This window comes from Gorilla gorilla, chromosome 16, assembly GCF_029281585.2.
Source record: "Gorilla gorilla gorilla isolate KB3781 chromosome 16, NHGRI_mGorGor1-v2.1_pri, whole genome shotgun sequence".
NCBI lineage: Eukaryota > Metazoa > Chordata > Mammalia > Primates > Hominidae > Gorilla > Gorilla gorilla.
In genome coordinates, this window is record NC_073240.2 from 35,334,612 (window position 1) to 35,348,955 (window position 14,344).

The following is a 14,344-nucleotide window of genomic DNA, read 5'->3' on the forward strand; positions in this document are numbered from 1 at the left end:
GAAAGTACTTATATCAGAAATTAAAAGTAAGATATATGATAATTTAACATTTCAATATATATATTTATATTTATATATTGAGTCAAATTTATATTTAAATATATAAGAGAAATATACATATATCTCTTTTACTCCCAAGACAAATTAAAATTTTCTAAATTGTGTTCACCAGTAACTTTCTGATAAATCAAATGAATATCTAAATTACTATTAGAAACACCTATTTTTAATTTTCTTTTATTAAAAAATTTTAGAGATCTCTGTTTTCAAAGGACCTTGTCAAGATCTCATTGTACGGGAAATCAAAATTAACCAAAAACTTTTTGATCTGATTGCCTTTCATCTGTGAAACTCAATTATGGTTTTATTATTGGGAATGAGGAAAGTTACTCCCTGAATGACAATATGGGTCAAAATCACCTTTATGCTTGTTAGAGATGATGCTCATCCAGAGACCTTTAGCTTAATAACCCAGCTTCTTGTGCCTAAGTTACAGTCTGGGACTGCTGCAGGAACTTAAGAAGCTTCATTAGTCTTTTAGGCCACAGGGGAAACATTAAATTAACAAAAAAGGAAGGAAAAAACAAAAATATCATGTCAATAACCACAAAGAGGCCCTAGTCTGTTGCATTTCTAGTACCTTAGCTATGAAATACCACACGGAGTTGTGTTTTGGTAAATTTTGTGTAACTTCTGCTGTCATTTAACTTTTCAACATGTCTAACTCTGTTACATAGTATTTCATGGTAATAACTTTTTTGAAGTTAGAAAATTATTATCTCATACTCATATTCTGAGCTCCAGTTGCCTTCACTGCAAAGTGGAAGCTGGCTCTAATATGGCTGAGGAGGAATCCCAGGATTGAAAGTCTGAATCTCAAGAGAGAAATGACAGATAAAGCCATGAATTTGGATGTCATGGTGATTGGTAAAAAATGACCTGGGTGGGGGTCATCCAGGGGGTGTTTTTAGAATCAGAAATCCAGAAAACTGAAGATGAGACCTTCGAATCACTGAAGCAGAGCAGCAGATGTCGTAGATGAAAATGGAGAGAACAACATTCCAAAGGGATAGAATGCATTCGACAGTAAAGTGACAAATGGAGCAGAGAGCCCAATCATCAGGCATATTTAAGAGTTGACTGTCATTTCTGCAATTAGAAGATCAGTGGATACTTCAAAGGAAAAGCATTTCAGTGATAAACTGTGGATGAAACTGAAAGTTTGGATATTAATGACAATAGAAAACATGGTAGACAGCCACTGTCCCAAGTTTTCCCAATGCCCCCTGCCATCCCAGCTGCCCTGGATGCTCCACAGAACTCAGTGACATCCCCAGGATCCAGTAACTAAAAGGACACTCATAGCTCAATAGGTGCTTCAGGCCCTTACTCAGGCTCTTGTACACATGGTGCCATACTGATTATTCAATAATTTTCATAACACCCCAACAGGGGAACACAAGGTTAAAGGAAGTAATGTGTTTTGTTTTGTTTTGTTTTGTTTCTTGGTCTTGTTTTTAAGAGGAGAAGGATTATGCGTGTTTACAGTGTGAAGGGAAGAGTTGGGTAGAGATGTAAATGTTAAAATCAAGGATAAAGGGGATGGGAGAAGAACCCAGGGTGCGCAGAAGTAGACAATAGCTTTGAGTGGGGAGAAGGCAGCCTGGAATAGATGAAAAGATTGGAAATGAATATGGACAACTTTGTACATTGGTGGGTAGAAAGGTGATGAATTCCCTAAGCTGGGGCTTTTATATTTTCTCTGAATTAGGAGGCACTGTCATCGCTATGCAAGAGACAGGAGTGGATCAGAAGCTCAGGGAGAATGGTAAACATCTTCCGTAAGGAATGTGAGACAATTGTTCTTTCTATTTCTATTACAGAGGAGAGTTTAAGCTAGGAATAAAATACTAGTGTATGTTTCATTTTCCTGGTTTTTAAAAATGTATCTCAAGGGCACTCATAATAACATCGTGAAATAGAGCCCTGAACCGTGTTTCCCATGCTCCCATATACATATATACTCATAGTAAAGTTTTAGTTAAAGATAGTATTTATAAAAATATGATTAATCTGTATACTACACACATTAAACTCTATTTTCTTCCTCATCAACATGTAGTAGTCATTCCAGTGAGCTAGTGTGTAAATATCTAACTCATATTTTTTGGGAATTTCATAATATTCAATAATATGCTTTTGCCAAATTGATTGTCATTTCCATCTTAAGGAACATTTATTTATTTAGTCCCACATTACAATGAGTAATAAATAGCAGCATCTACCTTTATAAACATATTCGGATTTCATATAAGGATTGCTTAAATTTTTAAATTTATATTCATATTTCTTGGCATTTCAATATGATAGTAGACATTTTTCCAAAGGGCTCTAGTAATTTACACCCTCACTGGCAATCCACGAAAACCCATTTCTCTGCATCCATATCAGCACTGAACAATATTACTTTCCAGCTGCTTTGGAGTAGGGGGTAGAAGCATAGGGCTAGTACTTTCTTTTTATGTACATAACATCGAAAATCACATGTAATTAACAGATGATTAATGTTGTATTTTTTTAAATGTAATATTTTACATGTAATATTAAAAAATGTATTATCAAGCAAATTGTTTAGAGTTTCCTGACTATAGAGAAAATAAGCCGGTTCAAATAATCCTTCATCCTGCAATGCTTTGGGAGGACAACCCAGTTTTTCTGTTTTGTAACCCTTGCATACCCATTATCCTACTGTGTAGGCCTGGGGCTGAAATAAGAGCTTTAGAAATGTGTGAAGACATAATTATTTCAATTAATATGAATTATAAGTCATCAGAAGAAGGGTGATAATAATTTTTTTTTCCAAATTGTATCATTCAGTATCATCAGGAAAGTCTCAGAATTTACTAATACGAAGCTCATACACAATTCCATGACAATGCTGTTAGACATCATGGCAATGAACGCCTCTATCATGGTCTGGAACTTGCTTTTTATAATTACTCTTCTAGATTCTTTTTTCCTTATGCACTAGCAATGATGAATTAGTCACGATTCCTAAGATTTACATGTACATTGCTTTTTGTAATAATTCAAACTATTTGATTGAATTAGATTTCCTTTCCCCCATCCCTGCCTGTGAAAGTTGTATTTAACTGACAGGGTCCAGCTTAATGGCTACTCTTTACTGAAGTGTTTCAACATTAAAAAAAAAAAATTCTAATTGTTTCAATGAGATATTATATTTTTTATTATTACCATACTTACACATTTTTGTCTCTCCTACTAGATTTTAGAAGTTTTGAGATGCGGGACTTTGATTTATTCATCCTTCCCTTTAGCAACCGTCTGTATTACCTGACGCCTAGCTCAATGCCTGGTACATAGGAGATACTCAATAACAGTTGAATTAATGAAAGTATATGTAGATGATGGAGTAGGCTAGCTAAATCAGGTTAGGGGAGGTGCAGCTGTCAATGTCCATCTCTCGTTATAAATCCTGGGAAAACTGTATTAAGGGTTTGAGGATATAATGAAGCTTGCAGTCAGTCAGAACGTCCTTTCTTAAAACCTTCCCAGGATAAAACAGGCCAATTGATTACACAAACAAAGTATGAGACTACAAGGGAAACTGGCCCTGTTTGTTCCCCTCCCCTGCAAGTTAGTCACATTTGACCACATAATTTCATATTTACAATGCATTTTCTATTTATGCCACACCAGAGATGCCACTGGAGGCACTTTGCTTAATTTTTAAAATTTCTAATGCTAGCACACAATGACTTATAAGTTCCTATTTTTGTGTTTTTTTAAAAAAAACATGTTTAGATCCTTTAAATATTTACTAACATTCAAGTTTCCATTTTAAACACTTGGGACATATTCCTGAATTAAGATTAACTATTATATTGATTAGAAAAATGCTACTGGTAACAGTACAATGCGAGTCTAGAATAATGTGTCTCATTTTTAATGCTTTGTTAGTACACTATCATTTAGAAATTCTTTCCTCTCATAACTGTGGATAGATCCCTGAGAACCAGAAAAAAATTGGATAATAATACTTTGATTATTATCTTCTACTTCTGGAATTGTAAAATATATATATTTTTTATTTTTTAAAAAGTGTGAAAGCTAGTTTCACTGCAGATGCTAATACATAGAGAGCAATTTATATATGAATTCTGAAGGGGCCTGGAGGGAAGAGCTTTTTCACACAGACAGATGAATTAGGAGACTTAGCTGACAGGGTCATCACCACATTTCTTATTGGAAAAATGAATTTCTATTGCAGGGCTAGAAAATATTTTTTTAAAATCCTCAAGTAGGCTGTAGCATTCAATGAATTATGTCATAAATTGAATGGAAAGAGAATCTGAGCATGTCTTGCAGAATAAAGAGTGAGAAAGAGACCTGCAACATCAGGCATGCTAGATAAAGAAAAATATCTTAGGCCAGCAAAGAGAGCTTTTGGGCTCGAGGTAGGAAATTGAATGGTTATGTTTAAGTGAGTGCTTCAGTAGCATTTTACATAAAAAATCATCTGTTTTTCAAAGTAATATACTGTGCTAAATGCCGTTTATGTCTTTTTAGTTCTGTTGCCCCACTTAATGATTATAGATAGAAATTCAATCATTGTAGAAGTAGTCAGCTTTCACAAGGCGGCCACTGAATAACACGAATGGTATTTGCTCTTTGCAAATAAATAAGAAGGCACTGGATTTATATTGGTAATTTAGAGTAGCTTAGAAAGCCAACTGAAAAAAAGGAAGGGAGGAAAAATGAAGGAAATAAGAACAGAAGAAAGGATGGGAGGAAGGAAGGAAAGAAAGCGAGTGGGCTGCCTCAAGTAGAACAAACACGGGAACAACTGACAAACTTTCAGTGAGTCTTGGAACATACCGGCAGTTTGAGGTTCTATTTAACGTGTCAAGATGTACTGTGTTTTTGAGATATTTTAGTCAACTGGACTTAGTAGTAATTCATACTCTCCACAGCATCATAAAAGTTTCAGTTTGTGCTAGGGAAGATAAACTATTTTGAAGTAACTTTGAATTTCATGTCTACATTTTCACCATGTCTGCATAGACATGGCCTTATTGTAGCACATAGCTCACTGTAGCCTCAACCTGCTGGACTCAAGTGATCCTCCTACCTCAGCCTCCTGAGTAACTAGGACTACAAGCATGTGCAAACATGCCCTACTAATTTTTTATTTTTTTGTAGAGATGGGGTCTTACTACATTGCCCAGGCTGGTCTTGAACTCCTGGCCTCAAGCAGTCCTCCTGCCTTGGCCTCCCAAAGTGCTGAGATTACATACATTGGTCAAAGGATCTTTCTTAAAAGGTAAATCATGGTTGTCCTATAAAAAGAGCACATGTCAAAGATTTTACTTATTAATTACTGAGGAAATGAAGATTTTACAGCTGGCTCAAAGGAGAATCCAAAGAGCAGTCAAATATGTAAGTCCATCAGAAATGCTGAAGTGAATTTGCTTAGCAGGTACAAAACAGGTTATTATCTACAAGGCAATAGTCCCTTGCATTTTGCCAGATGCAAACTACCTTTGTGGTTTGGTTTTGTTTTTTTGAGGCAGGGTCTTACTCCAGTCGCTCAGGCTGGAGTGCAGTGGCATGATCACAGCTCATTGCGGCCTTAACCTTCTGGGCTCAAGCGATTCTCCTTCCTCAGCCTCCCAAGTAGCTGGAACTACAGGCACACACCACCACACCTGGCTAACTTTTTGCATTTTTTTGTAGACATGGGATTTCACCATGTTTCCCGGGCTGGTCTTGAACTCCTGGGTTCAAGAGATTCATCCACCTTGGCTTCCTGAAGTGCTGGCATTATAGGCCTGAGCCACCATGCCTAGCCCAAATTACCTTTTCATGACAGGAATCATTTACATTACTATCAGTTTTCTATGACTTTGACCTTACTAGTAACTTTCTAGTAAATGTGAATAGATAAAAATATACATTATGGTAATGAAAATAGAATAAAGTGGTAATGATTCTTTGATTCTTTTTTTTTGTTTTGTTTTTTTTTTTTTTTTTTTTTTTTTTGGAGACAGAGTTTTTCTCTGTCGCCAGGCTGGAGTGCAATGGTGTGATCACAGCTCACTGCAACCTGGAATTCCTGGGCTCAAGCATTCCTCCTGCTTCAGCCTCCTGAGCAGCTGGGACTACACACACACACACACTACCACACCTGGCTAATTTTTTTATTTTTTGTAGAGACAATGTCTCGCTATTGTTGCTCAGGCTGGTCTTGAACTCTTGGTCTCAAGCAGCCCTCCTAAATCAGCCTCCCAAAGTTCTGGGATTACAAGCATGAGTCACCGTGCCCAGCCAGTAAAATCATTTTTTAAAAGTTAAGTATCAGCAAGTCTATAAGAAACTGCTTCACTCAAGTTTTCATACAGTGTTATAAGATATAAGTTGTTTCCATCTTTTGGAAGTGAAATTCTCATATAGCCTTGAAACTATAGAGATTTTTCTACCTTTGACCTAGTAATTTTACTTCTTAATCCTAGGGATAGAGAATTATAGGTTAAAAACTAAGTTTATTTTTTCTTTTCCTTTATAAATAAATTCTGTAAGACACTAAAGCACAAGGCCACTGTATTTTGGTATCCTGCTAACAGAATGTTACATAAAAACAGGGGGAGGGCATTCTCTTCTACTTCACTGCTCTGAACTCAACAGCCCAGAGCGCTGGGAGCAGTGTCCCGCACGGTGGCAGCCATGACAGGAGGACTGGTTACTACAGAGCTACTGCAGGGAGGGGAGTGGGGGCACGAACAACATGTGATACCAGAGCAGGCATCTTTGCGAGCATCTGTGAGACTGAGAATGCCCCACAGTATTTGGTTAGGAGGACTTTGCAGGGAGCTGAGATCATGAAGTCAAACAGGTTACAGGAGATTTTTAGACAAGAGAATTATGGGCATTAGTTTTGAAATTAGATTTGAAAATCTTCTGAAACAGGTTACAGGAGATTTTAGATAAAATAATTATGGGCATTAGTTTAAAATAAAGATTAAAATCTATATTCTTTCTGTTTGCAATGTTATTTTCAGATTTTAAATGTATTTAACTACTTTCTTTCTTCTCTTTATTCCTGAGCAAGTATTCAGCAGGCCCATTTAGGGCTTAATGGGAAGGAAATACAGCCTTCTGGTCAAGGCAGGGAAAGTTGGGTAAAATCTGTCTTCGGATTCTCTCAGCAGAGTGGGAATTGTAAGTCTAAGTTGACTTACCCAGACTCCCAGCACAGATGGAGTCTAAATATGTGAATTCAACCTGCTTGGTTTCAAAGAAAATCTTCTAGTCCTGTGTTTCTCAAAATCAACCAATGTGTAAATCTTTTATAAAGGAAATAAGAATGCTCACAGAATTGCAGCAATTACTAACATTTTGTAATAGTATCTAAGTATGAAAATGAATACGCTTATGGCTCTTATGTAAAACCAAAAGAAATTTGTACAGTAAGTACAAGCAAAACATAAAACTAATTAAAATTAAATTTATAAATACCTACTAAATATGATAAATTATTATTTGCCTCGGCAAAACAGCTGATTTGGGGTTTAATGCTAGAAAGATGTAGGCTCTGGTATAATTCTTTTCTTTTTTTGAGACAGAGTCTCACTCTGTTTGTTGTCCATGCTGGAGCTCAGTGGCACCATCTCGGCTCACTGCAACCTCTACCTCCTGAGTTGAAGTGATTCTCCTGCCTCAGCCTCCCAAATAGCTAGGTTTACGGACACCCACCACCATGGCCGGCTAATTTTTGTATTTTTAGTAGAGACAGAGTTTCACCATGTTGGCCAGGCTGGTCTCGAACTCCTGACCTCAAGTGATCTGCCTGCCTCAGCCTCCCAAAATGTTGGGATTACAGGCGTGAGCCATCACGCCTGGCCAGCCTCTGGTATAATACTAAATTTAGTTTATTTTTATATTTTAAAATAAAAATGCTAAAGCAGAGAATGTATGTTTTCATAAGTAGAAATTACCAAATGATAATAACCTAATAATCAAATATTTTAATTAAATTTGGAATAAAAGAATGCTTTACTGTCTATTTGTGGCTCTGGTCACTGTTAATAACCTGTTGTCTCAAGGTGGAGTGTACACAACTGGTATCTGTGCGGTGTACCCATTTATAAAGTGAACGTTGTAGGATTGCTGTGCTTTGTGCCATGTGATGACTCCATTCTCCCATCTATTTCCAAAGCCTTAGGGCAACAGTCTGCAACATCACTTGCCTTTTGCAGGTTTTGCATATAGACACACAGACAACCTCATGTACTGATAATAAGTGGCAACTTAATTATAACGTAGTTACTCAGATGATCAGAATAGTGTTAGATCTACTGCTTAGAATGAAAAGATTGCATATTATTGAAGACATTTATTAAAATAAAATTCCTGGATTCTTGAGACCTATTTTCCTAAACATTTAGGGCTCTGTAACAGGACCAAGAGGTTCCTATTTATATTAGCCTGCTGTGCAATAACAGACTAATATACTGAGACAACAGGGTTTGTAGCAGAGAAAGAGTTTAATGATTGCAGGGCAGTTGAATGAGGAGATGGGAGGAGACCTCAAATCTATTTCCCTGAGGAGTTCTGGGCTAGAGTTTTTAAAGGGATCATCGAAGGCAAGGGACTGGAAAATTGAGGTTGTTGATTGGTCAGGGTCAGAAGGATGAAAACATCAGGATGTGGAAACCTCATTGTGGGGTGAGTCAGCTCCTTGTGAGGTCCTCCAGATCAGCTGACATCAGTGGGGTTCTTTAGACCAGCTGATGTTAGTAGTTTCACTGGTATGCAGGACCTAAAAGAATATTTTAAGTAGGAAACAACATTTTATAATGTTTTAGTTATTTATAGAGCAGTTAAGGGGAATTATAATCAAGGGTCTACCTGACTCTAGAACAGTAGGCACCAAACAACTATGAGGAAGCAGTCAGAGAGCAAGCTGACCTAGTGATGAATGCTGAATGTGCTGCAAGTTTGGCTTATTTTTGTTTCTCTTCCTTACTTTTTTCTGATTAATTTTATGAGGTTTATAGGGACACTTTGACTTCAAGAAGGGCATTGGACATCAAGTGGCAATAAATTATTCCTACTCTTTGGGGTTGAGTGCTGAGCTTTTCATTTACTTGGAGCCCCAGTTTTATCATGTTAATACCCAGCTCTTTGGATATAAGAAGTAGATGGTTTACTAAAAATAGTTCATTTCCTGTGATGTCCAGGTATTTCTTATTAACTTTTTCTCCCCTTACTCTAAGAAGTCTTTTGACCCTGGTGTGGAGTTTTTAAAAGTCACCCGTATTAAAGCACCATTTGTTTTTGTGGGGGACAGACCATGTGCTTGGTTTGAATGCAGCAGTGGAAAATGTTTGTCCTCTTATGCCATTAGAATTCACATCTGTTAACCTCCAGGGCATCACACCGAAACCATCTGCTTGACTAGTATTTGCTATGGGCACAGGGAGTGGGGGTGGAAGGGACAAAGAGAGAGTAAATTGAAAAACCTTCCTTTGCCTTTCAGGATGCTCAGGAGCTTCCAGGTTCAATAGATGCGTGAGATCCATAGCAGAAACATTGCCGTCCTCTTCAGATTCAAGTACGGGTGAAAGTCAAGCTCTGGGATACTGGAGCAGGGCTATATAATTCTCTTTCCCTTGTAATTTCATTAAAAAAGATTAAGGAAACCCTTGAAAAGTTGTAGATACCTAAAATTTTGGCCGTGCATTGATCATCCACAAAAAGTGAAATATCACATGTGATCAAGCCACATGTGTGAAAAATCTCAAATACACTTTGGGAGGCCGAGGCGGGCAGATCATAAGGTCAGGAGATCTACACCATCCTGGCTAACAGGGTGAAACCCCGTCTCTACTAAAAATACAAAAAATTAGCTGGGCATGGTAGTGGGCGCCTGTAGTCCCAGCTACTGGGAAGACTGAGGCAGAAGAATGGCGTGAACCCGGGAAGCGAAGCTTGCAGTGAGCCGAGATCGCACCACTGCACTCCAGCCTGGGCAACAGAGCGAGACTCCATCTCAAAAAAAAAAAAAAGAAAGAAAACTCTCAAATAACTCTTGATTCAAATAGTCAACATAACTCCTGGAGGAAAAAAAAAAGCATTTCTACATTGAGAGAGACATTGCTATATTACCCTCCACTGACTTCTCTCTTTGTGGGTACATGGAAGGTATAGAAAATGACCTTTCTAGTATTTGGATTCATGGTCCTCAACCCTGGCTGCACATTAGAATCATTTGGGAAACTTTGAAACATACTGTCATCAAGTCTCAGTCCTTGAGATTTGAATTTAATTGGTCTCAGGGTACAGTCCGGACATGGACATAGTTTGAATGTTCTCCCATATGATTCTAATGTGCGGAAATGTTGAGAACCACTGATTTGGAGAAAACCTGATATTTTTCTGCAGCTACTGATTACTTCTAATCTCAGAAGCTAACATTCAAAAGAACCCCTTAGGTAAGAAGAGGAGATACAAGAAAGAATTTTTTTAATTCTTGAAGAAAAGAAATAACATCTAGACTAGTCTGGTTTTTTCAACCTCATTATCCTTGACATTTTGGGCCAGATAACTCTTTGTTGTGCTGAGGGTAAGGAGGGTAAGGAGTTCCCTGTGCATAGTAAGATGGCTTACCATGGCTTCTACTCCCCAGATGCCAGTAGCAGCTCCCCACCCTTATGTTGTGTCCCCATGTTGCAAAGACCAAAAATATCTCTCAGGATTACCAAATGTCCCCTGCTGTGCAGAATCCTTTTCCCTTCCCATGTAAGAGCAACTAATCTAGACAAAGGGAGTGTTGGCTTTCTCTCCTCCTTTATTTAACTCTGTTCTGTCTTTCCTAAAATTAACAAGCCTAGTAACTTCTTAGTACTCATCTGGAAATGGCAGAAGAGTTACCAGCTTTGCTGAAAGGCCAGGAAGGCTCTGTCTAATGACGAAAACAAAAACAACCATCTTCATGAATGGTTTGGAATTAGAGTAGTAGCCAAAATAAAAGTTTTTTGTTTTTTAAGTGAGGAGTCATGAATCCTACTATAAACTGATCTTTCGGAGGGAAGATGATCTTCGATCCAAAATTAGCTTTAAAAAAACTCAAGTCACAATAAAATCATACTATAGTCAAGTCACGAGAGCTTTTAGAAACATAGAAATATGTTTCTATAAATATTAAACATAGAAATATTCTCAAACTCCAGAAAATAATTTTGATGCAATTTGTCCTAAATTTACTTCCTCCTAAAGTGTCACTAAATTTACCACCGCCTTCCCCCTGAGTTTTTTTTAACCAAACAGAATAAGCAATCTCTGAGCTAATATAAGGTGGAAAACCCTAACAAAAGACTGACAGTGAAGTCATTCGAATAGTACCTCGACAAGCTTCAGGGGGATTGTTAATTTCCTGATTTCAGAATAATTTGGTTGATCCCAAATATTACAGCAGGCACCATGGCAACAGCATTTGATATGACAAGCTGTAGGCTTAAAAATGAATGTGAAGCTGAGGTTGTTAGGGTAATTAGGGTTAAATACTAATTCTCTTATGATGGCCAGGGTTCTGTGGATTTGTACTAGCCAGTGTTTAATGATTTCTTACCATGTGCCAAGTTCTGTGCTAATTCTTCACTTGCATTATCTCATTTCACCTTCACAATAATTCCTAAGTCTTGCTATCCCTGTTTTACAGTTGTGGAACCAGAGGTTGAGCTTGAAGAGTTAACTTTTCCAAGGTCACAAAGTTGGTAAGTAGTGTTAAGTGTTCATCGCAGAAGTGCCCAAGCGTTTTCAGTTCACAGTGTCCTTCGTGTTTTAGTCATTTTTTCACAGTACACACAGGCAAAAAGAAATACTTACCACTTCCATTTCTTAGTTACTTAGGTCCAAACAATTTCATAACTATCTCTGTCCTAATAAGTTATTAGTTGTTTGAAAAGAATAATATGCATACATTAAAGGAAAAATAATATGTTTTATTTCATTCTTAAATAACCACAATTACCAACTAATGGGATGGGTGCACCCATTGGGCATGCAAGGGCTTCTTGAACTTGGAATGAAATTGGACAGCACCACCTTCATTTCCTGTTCCATGTTAAGTTTTGCACAGTACCTGCTTTTTAGCAAAGCAACTGCTGAAAACTTAGCTTTGCAAACATATGGCATTATCAAAAGGGATGTAGTGTGATCTAATGTTGAAGCTGTGAACTGCTTTGAGTTAGTTGTTCACACTTCGTCTGACAGATGTCAAGTATTCCTGTGTTTTTCTCCAAAAATTAAAAGATACAGTTTGGGAACTGCAGGTCTGTTTCCCTCTACAAGGCTGTGCGGCAGGCAGTCTTGCAAAGGGAAACAGATAGACTTGCAGTTCCTCTGGCAGGCAGCCAAGTTCTCTCATTCATCCATATGTACTCACCCTAACACAGTGCCTGGCACATCGCAGGGAGTCAATAGGTGAAAGTAGAGGTCTGAATTGTTCCTGATTCCAGCTCCAGGAAGATGTGAACCCTTCTGAGTCTCCTACAGGTGACTGTCTGTAGCATCACTGATGTTTGTTCATTCCAGAATTTCCCCCTCCTAAGGATGAGCTCAAACTGGCTTGCAATAGCTAGAGAACCAAAAGCCCCATCACTAGGACCTGTTCAGGCTAATGTCAGAGTTGAGCAAACCTGTCCACACAAAGTCAAACTCCGTGCCCTCGGTGGTCTACTACACAGTTGCCTCTCAAAGCAGCAGCTCCAATAGCAACACATGTTTACTTCCAAGGCTCTGACACAGCTATTTTTAGGAAATGCAAGCAGGGAGGGAGGTGAGGAGGAGTTTGCAATTAGGACAAAGAATGACCTTAACAGGAGTGAATGCTCTTGCATTGGTTTCCCAACCCTGATACATCCGTAGATTCATTTGAACGGAGTTACCCTATGCATTTTCCATCTATCTGCTTCCAATTCTGGGGGCATGGCTGAAAGGAACTACCATTCATTCGTGTTTGAAATAGTGTTCTTCATTTTCTCTCCTAACAGCACAGCCCTTCATTGCTTCTTACAGCTGGTTTGTCTTCTGGCTTCCTTAACATCACTGATATCAGGAAGACCAAATTAACAAATATATCCATGAAAAAAAACCCATGATATTTTTGCTCAGCAATTCCATTCCCAGGGACTTATACAGATATAAGCACATGTATGAGAATGACACATATATTATTACATCAATTACAGCAGTATTTGTAATAACATAAGATTAGAAATAACCTACATATCCTTTATTAAGGAACTATTAAAATAAACTATGACATATTCATATGTAGAATTTAGGCAGTCTTTTTTGTTTTTTGGAGAGAGATAGTCTCTCTATGTTGTACAGGCTGGCCTTGAACTCCTGGCCTCAGGAGACCCTACCACCTCAGCCTCCTTAATAGCTGGGACTATACTTGTGCACCACCATGCCCAGCTAGGCAGTCATTTAAAGCAAGGGTCAGCAGAATTTTTCTGTAAAGGGCAAGATAATAAATATTTTAGTCTTTGCAGACCCTGCAATCTTTGCCACAGTTACTCAACTCCACCCTTGTAGCACAAAACAGCCACAGACAATGCATAAAAGAACAGATGTGGCTGTGTTATAATAAGACTTTTATTTACTAAAACAGGTAGAGACCGAATTTGACCTGTGGGCTATAGTTTACCTACCTGATTTAAAAGAATAAGGCAAGTCTATATATACAGCTATGGAAATATTTCGAAGATATATTTTTAAGTTAAGCAAACCAAGGGGGAAGAAAATACAAGCATGTATGTAGATGTATAGAAAACATTGTAAGACTACACAAGAAACTATAAATGTGGTTACATCTGGAGATGTGAAGTGGAAGGCCGAGGGAAAAGGGAGATAAAGAGACTTTTCATTGAATAGCATTTTGTTCCTACTGGAATTTGTATCATGTGGATGCAATACTTATTTTTTAAAAAGCAAACTTTAAAAGAGTGGGTTTGCATCATCAGAATCCTATTTTGTAATATCGAGGCTGACCGTTTGTATATCCAGCACTCCTCTGTCTGATTTCTCCTTATTATTGACGCACATTTTGATTCCCCATGAGAACTGCAAACTGTTTTGAAGGACTGTCTTTATACCCACAGTCTTTCCTTCTTCCTGCCAGTGTTTTGCACAAAGTAGACCTCTTTATATATTTATGTCATAAAAACTATACAATAAAAGTTAATTTATAGTAGTATTGGTAGGAGGGAACCCTTCCTTTACACCCACCCAAGGAAACTCAGTTACTTTTGTATAA

General features: G+C 37.7%; 1 long non-coding RNA gene across 3 annotated transcripts in view; it reads left to right on the forward strand.

Annotated features, from left to right (window-relative positions):
* The window catches only part of LOC129527033 (uncharacterized), a 117,968-nt gene that overhangs the window by 46,722 nt on the left and 56,902 nt on the right, over positions 1-14,344 (forward strand). For all 3 annotated transcript variants that reach the window (XR_008671866.2, XR_010130948.1, XR_010130949.1), the window contains exons 3-4: positions 9,560-9,634; positions 11,741-11,795. This is a non-coding gene — a long non-coding RNA (uncharacterized lncRNA). The remainder of the gene's footprint in view (positions 1-9,559; positions 9,635-11,740; positions 11,796-14,344) is intronic.